The sequence below is a fragment of the Hevea brasiliensis genome, chromosome 9 (assembly GCF_030052815.1).
Source record: "Hevea brasiliensis isolate MT/VB/25A 57/8 chromosome 9, ASM3005281v1, whole genome shotgun sequence".
Classification (NCBI taxonomy): Eukaryota; Viridiplantae; Streptophyta; class Magnoliopsida; order Malpighiales; family Euphorbiaceae; genus Hevea; species Hevea brasiliensis.
In genome coordinates, this window is record NC_079501.1 from 67,295,689 (window position 1) to 67,302,607 (window position 6,919).

Sequence of the window (6,919 nt, forward strand, 5' to 3'; positions counted from 1 at the left end):
TCAATGGACCTTTTCTATTACACATAAATATATTATGTAAACGGAAAAGTGGAAATGCCTTTTATTAATAAAAATATGTACAAGATACATACTAAATGATATGCTCTAGGGCATACTACTAATAGTTCAAGGGTTCACCTGCACAGAGTTCAGGTCAACCACAAGGTCAGGGTCAGTCTCAGGGGCCCAGGCCACAGTTTACCCCTAGGAGAGGTCAGTCCACACCATCAGTGGGCAGCTCTCCAGGGATGGGGTTCAGGGGACTAGCCCCAGCATCTTCTGCATGTCACATTGCCTGAAGTGGCACAAGGGGGAGTGTTGGAGATTGACTGGTGCCTGCTTAAGGTCTGGGTCAACAGAGCATCAGTTGAGGAACTGTCCACGCAGAACCACTACAGCTGCTCCAACGCAAGCAGACAGACCTACTCCTGCACCACAAAGGGGTAGAAAATCTGGCAAATATGAGGCAGTGGGATCATCTCAGAAGCCTGCATCTGAACCAGCAGAGGCTCGATACGGACCACTGCGGAGCTTATGCCATTAGAGCTCAGGAGGAGCAAGATGCCCCGGACGTCATCAGGGGTACGTTCTCCCTCTACAATACATCTGTGCATGCATTGGTGGATCCAGGATCCACTCATTCATACATCTGCATCAACCTACCCGTAGAAAGGGGGATACTAGTAGGGGAGAGTGACCAAGACATTCTAGTTACTAATCCATTAGGCCATAGTGTAGTGGTGAACAAAGTATACAAGGGTTGCCCATTAAGGATTCAGGGGTATGAATTTTTGGCAGACCTGATTGAGTTTCCCTTCCACGAGTTTGACGTGATTTTGGGAATGGACTGGTTGTCACGTCATCAGGCAATAGTTGATTGCAAATTGAAGAGAATTTCTATGAAAACTTCTAAGGGTAATGAGATCACTGTTGTGGGTGAAAGGACAGATTTCCTGTCCAATGTCATCTCAGCCACAGTTGCAAGAAGAATGATGAGAAAAGGCTGTGAAGCCTACCTAGCACATGTGATGGATACTAGGCAGGCTAAGCCAGATCTGTGTGACATACCCACAGTAAGAGACTTCCCAGATGTATTTCCTGAAGAATTACCTGGTTTGCCACCAGAAAGGGAAGTCGAATTTGCTATTGAGACACTGCCGGGTACAGTACCCATTTCCATTGCTCCTTATAGGATGGCACCCACGGAATTGAGGGAGTTGAAAACTCAGTTGCAAGAGTTACTTGATAAGGGGTTCATACGCCCCAGTGTGTCACCATGGGGAGCTCCAGTTAATATTGTAAAGAAGAAGGATGGGACTTTGAGGCTATGTATCGATTACCGGCAGTTGAATAAAGTGACTGTGAAGAACAAATATCCGTTGCCTAGAATTGATGATCTGTTTGATCAATTGAAGGGAGCAGGAGTATTTTCCAAGATTGATCTCAGATCAGGGTATCATCAGTTGAGGGTGAAGGATGTAGATGTGCCAAAGACTGCATTCAGGACCCGGTATGGGAATTATGAGTTCTGATGATGCCCTTTGGCCTAACAAATGCACCAGCAGCATTTTATGGACCTTATGAACCGTATCTTCCATCCACATTTAGATCGGTTCGTAGTGGTCTTTATTGATGATATTTTGGTGTATTCCAAGACCAGGGAAGAACATGATGAATATTTGAGGATTGTTCTGCAAACCCTGAGAGAAAAGAAGCTGTATGCTAAGTTGTCCAAGTGTGACTTCTGGTTGAATGAGATTGCATTCCTTGGACGCATAGTGTCAGCTGATGGGATTAGGGTGGATCCCAAGAAAATAGAAGCAGTGATGGAATGGAAGCCTCCCAGGAATACAACTGAGGTCAGAAGCTTCTTGGGGCTAGCTGGGTATTACAGGAGATTTGTGAAGGGATTTTCCTTAATAGCTGCTCCAATGACCAAGTTGTTACACAAGAATGTCGATTTATTTGGAATGACAAGTGTCGCACCAGTTTGAGAAGTTAAAGGCTATGTTGACAGAGGCACGGTGTGCAGCAGCCGATTATGCAGAAAGGACTTTGTTGTCTACAGTGATGCCTCTCATAATGGGTTAGGGTGTGTATTGATACAAGAGGGGAATGTAACACCCTCCCAATAACCACTCCGTACATTCTACTGTTCCGGTGACCGGTGTCGGTCCGGACAGCTAGAATATCCGGAAAAATATTTAAACTAAAGACAGGAACCATAATTAACTCAAATATTAATAAGAAAAATTTAATAAAAATTTTAGAAATAAAATACAACCAAGTGAAACGAGCCGGTGCCCAAGCGATGGGTAACCGGAGGAAGTTCGATTCTCATAGCGAGGAGCCCTAGACCAGGGGGAAAAATTATAAAATAATTTTTGGGACTCCAGAGAAGGGTAATTGAGGTTCCCATGGCATTAGAATGCCAAGAAAATACCTAGAAAATTTTTTCTATCGGTACAGACAATTTTGACCCGTTAAGCCAAACGGAGGGCATTTTGGTCATTTCGCCTTCAGAGGTGATTTTTGGCCAACTTGCCCAGTTGAGTAAATAAATATTGTGACATAAAATATGAATAAATATTGTTGAAAATTGAATTGAAAATGATTAGAAAAGAAAAGGAAAGAAAAATCCATAAAAAGCAATTTATGACATCTTTATGATGTCACTTATAAGTCCCCACCAATTGAATTCAAACAAGCATCTTTAAAACACTTAAAAGGGACAAAATAAAGACTAAAGGAAATTCAAAACGTGATCAGCTCCTTCTTCCCAAATTCTGCAGCACCATAGCCAAGAGAAACCCTCCATTTTCTTCATCAATCAAGCTTGCAAATCTCTCAAACCTCACCTCAAAACCCTAAGTCACTTTCATTAAAATTTATCCTAGCACCTTGCATGACCTTTTGGCAGCCAAGAAAAGGAAAGGAAGTGAAGATTTAGCTTGGAAAAATTTGCCTACAAGAGGTTAAAGTGACGTTAGTGCTACAAATTTCATTCTTCTTCTTTTAAACTTAGTTAGAACATCATTTGAGCTAAGAAATTGCAAGGAATTGAAGTAAATTACATGTGTTATGGTACTTTAAATTTTCAGCAGCCCTATGAGAGTATGAGGTTGATTGTTTAACAAACTTAGAGTGGTTAGAAATCATGGTTAAGGTATTAAAATGCATGAAGATTGAACTAAGTATGTTAGACAAGGTTTATGAGTAAACTTAGTTGAACATTAGGGTTTGGGAAGGTGAAATGGTGACTTAGCTTTGGAAATGGTTAGAGGACTTTTTAATGGTCAATTAGTGACCATTTTAGGTAGGTTGACCCTAATTAGAACTGAAAAATGGGATGGTAAAGTGAAAGTATAAACTGCCCTATGGACAGCAGCATAGGGATTGAAATTTCAGTCCGTTTGCACTGCCATAACTTGGGCAGTGGTAGTCTAATTGAAGTTTGGCCAATTGGACATGAAACTAGGCTTATAATGGCACATTTTTGCTGAAGAAACCATGCCCAAAAGACCAAAGCAAGAGGACCAAAACTCAGCCACAATCCGGATGCCCTGCACTGAATGCTGCAGAATTTGCCAAATGAACAGTAACTGTTCATTTGGCCATAACTCACTGTAGATTTGGTCAATTGGTCTGAAAGTTTTACAGCAACACGTTAAGACATAGAAAAACAACTTTCATGAAGGAACCTACCCCAAATTATGGCCAGAACCCATTCAACCAAGTGACTCAAGTCACTGTTCATGCACTATAGATATGGTAAATTTCTGCAGACTGCATATCCGGACCGCCTGGGTTTTTGAGCCATATCTGGAGCTACAAAACTCCAAATGGAGTGATTCAAAAAAGGAAATTCAACTAGACAAAATAAGGAACAACTTTCATGGTTTGCATTTCTTCAAATTCCAACAGTAACAGTGTCCAATGGAACAGTGAAGTTGACTCACCAAAACTGAAATTTTCTGCTTGTGTGGGTTACACTTTGAAATTGCATTAACACTTAATGCCAACAAGTTTTAAACACCAAATGTGGTATGTTGGGAGTGCCAAAGGCAATGTGCATATTTTTATTCCAAAAGTCAACATTTTTGTTGACCAATGATGAATAGTAACACCAAAAAAAGTTGAAATTCACAAATTGACGAATTTAAGAGTTTCAAATGCCCTAGTATACCTAACAAGATTAGTTTGGATAGTTTGGCATGCCAATAGGGTTCAGTTAGCAGTACTGCACATGGCAAAAATGCCATTCTGTGATTTCATGGCTTTTAGCCATTCTGACTTTGCATTGAGACTTGGCCTTGTGCCTGATATTATTCTGACTTATTAGGCATTACATTGCTGCCGGGAGATGCATATGTGACCGATGGTGTGGCGGCACGAGTACTAGGTATCCGGTGCGGTTACCGTTATCGATCCGATCGTCTAGTGTAGGTTACTTGGGCAACCAAATGAATGAAAATGAGCAATGTAGAAGAAATAAAGGAATGAATATACAAATACATGACAAACAAAACATGCACATGCAATACATATTTATATCTGCTATTTTCTTTTATTTTATTATTGCACCACTAAGCATTATTGCTTAGCGCGTTGCTTTTGCCATGCGTAGGTACTGGAGATCGAGATCGTGAGACCAGAAGACCTCGGTAGGTGAGTCCATTCGGCAGTTCTGCACCGTGTCCGTGTCACCTCACTACCTGCAGTGCATTGGTAGGGCACTAGGTGTCATTTTGTCATTTTGATATTTTGTAGCAGATTTTTCTTCATATGTAATTAAACTTGTGTAATGTATATTGATGTATATGTAAATTATGAAAATTGTATTTGTTAATGGAATAGTAAATGTTTACTTGTGATTTATATGCGAACATCACATGTGAATGATGAATGAAAATGGAAATTGAAATGTGGAAATCTTGATATTGAGTTTGGTGTTGATAATGGATGTTTGAGAAATATTGTTGAGATTTTGGATATTGGAGTTTGAGATGATGAAATAAAAATATTGGAAGTGTTTTTAACAGGTTTCGAAGAATGGTTTTCTCCATTTTTAGCCGGTACTCCGCCGGATTTTCTTTAAAAATTTTCGGAACCTTAAATAAATGATACTTTTGATAAAGGGTTTAAATAAATTGTATTTCGTAAATTATATGCAAAAGCATTGTATAAATTAATTGAGGAATATTAGAGTGTGCCGGTACACCGTGTGGCATACTTACTCGGGTATACTGTACACGGGTAAGGGGTGTCACATTTAGTGGTATCAGAGCACGGTTTAGGCGTTTCTGGGCCTAGATTGAGTCCATACCATGCATTGCATTTGTAAGAGTCGAGGTGACACTAACGCAGATCTGTCTATCTTTCTTATTTTGAATAGGATATGGACCCTTCATCTCAGAGAGCCGTTGAGGAGGAAGTGGAGAGTCATGCTCCACTGCGGTGAGGCCCGGGGGCATGAGAGAATCTGCTCACTTGACTCAAGCAGAGCCTGCTCAGCCTCCACAGGCCATGTTTCAACAAATGGCCGACTTCTTTAGACAGATGGCTGGGGTAATGCCAGCACCAGCACCACCACCACCACCAGCTCCACAGCAGAAATCACACTTGGAGAGACTAAGAAAATTTGGGGCAGTGGATTTCTATGGCAAGAGAGAAGATGACTCTGTTGCAGCCGAGAATTGGTTGAACAGAACGGGCAGAGTCTTAAAACAACTCCACTGCACCCAGGCGAGAACTTAGAAGGCTGCTATATCCTTGTTACAAGGCGATGCCTACGGATGGTGGGACAACGTGTCGATGAAGTGCAGCAGAAGTCAGTAACTTGGGACTTCTTCCTCTACGAGTTCAAGAAGAAATATGTGGGTCTTGTATACGGAAGAGAGAAGAAGGGAATTCATTAACCTGAGGCAGAGACAGTTGTCAGAAGCCGATTATGAGAAGGACTTTGTTCGGATAAGCCGCTCATGAAGGGAAATAGTCCATAAAGAAGCTGAAAGGTGCAAGAGATTTGAAGAGGACTGAATGACAATATCAAGATACTGACTCACTACCTTGGGAATCACGAATTTAGCAAGCTAGTGGAAGGCTGCAATAAGGGTTGAAAAAGTGAGAATCAATGAGCGGACCAGAAGGAGAGCAGCGAGAAGAGGGGACCAGTCGGTCTAGTTCCACCTGCGGATTTGGGAAGAAGTTTAAGGGTCCTCACGCACGAGTTCGGGTCGACCACGAGGGTGGTCGGTCTCGGGGCCCAGCCACGATTCACCCCTAGGAGAGGTCGGTCCACACCATCGGTGGGCAGCTCTCCGAGGATGGGGTTGAGGACCAGGCCCGGCATCTTCTGCGTGTCCACACCGTCGAGAAATGGCACAAGGGAATGTTGGAGAGTGGCGGTGCTTGCTTGAGATGTGGGTCGATAGAACATCAACTTAAGAAGCGCCCACCTTGAGAACTACTACTGTTGCTCGACACAAGTAGACGGACACTGCTCCTGCACCACCAAGGGGTAGAAGGTCTGGTAAATCCGAAGCTGTGGGACCATCTCAGAGGCCTACATCTGAGCCAGCAGAGAGGCCAGATAACAGACCACCTGCCAGAAATTATGCCCTAAGAGCTCAGGAGGAGCAAGATGCCCCGGACGTCATCAGGGGTACGTTCTCCCTCTACAATACTCCTGTGCATGCATTGGTGGATCCAGGATCCACTCATTCCTACATTTGCATCAATCTACCCGTATAAAGGGGGATACTGGCAGGGGAAAGTGACCAAGACATTATGGTCACTAATCCATTAGTCACGGATGTGGTAGTGAACAAGGTATACAAAGGTTGCCCGTTAAGGATTGAGGTATGAATTCTTGGCGGACTGATTGAGTTGCCTTTCCATGAGTTTGGCGTGATTTTGG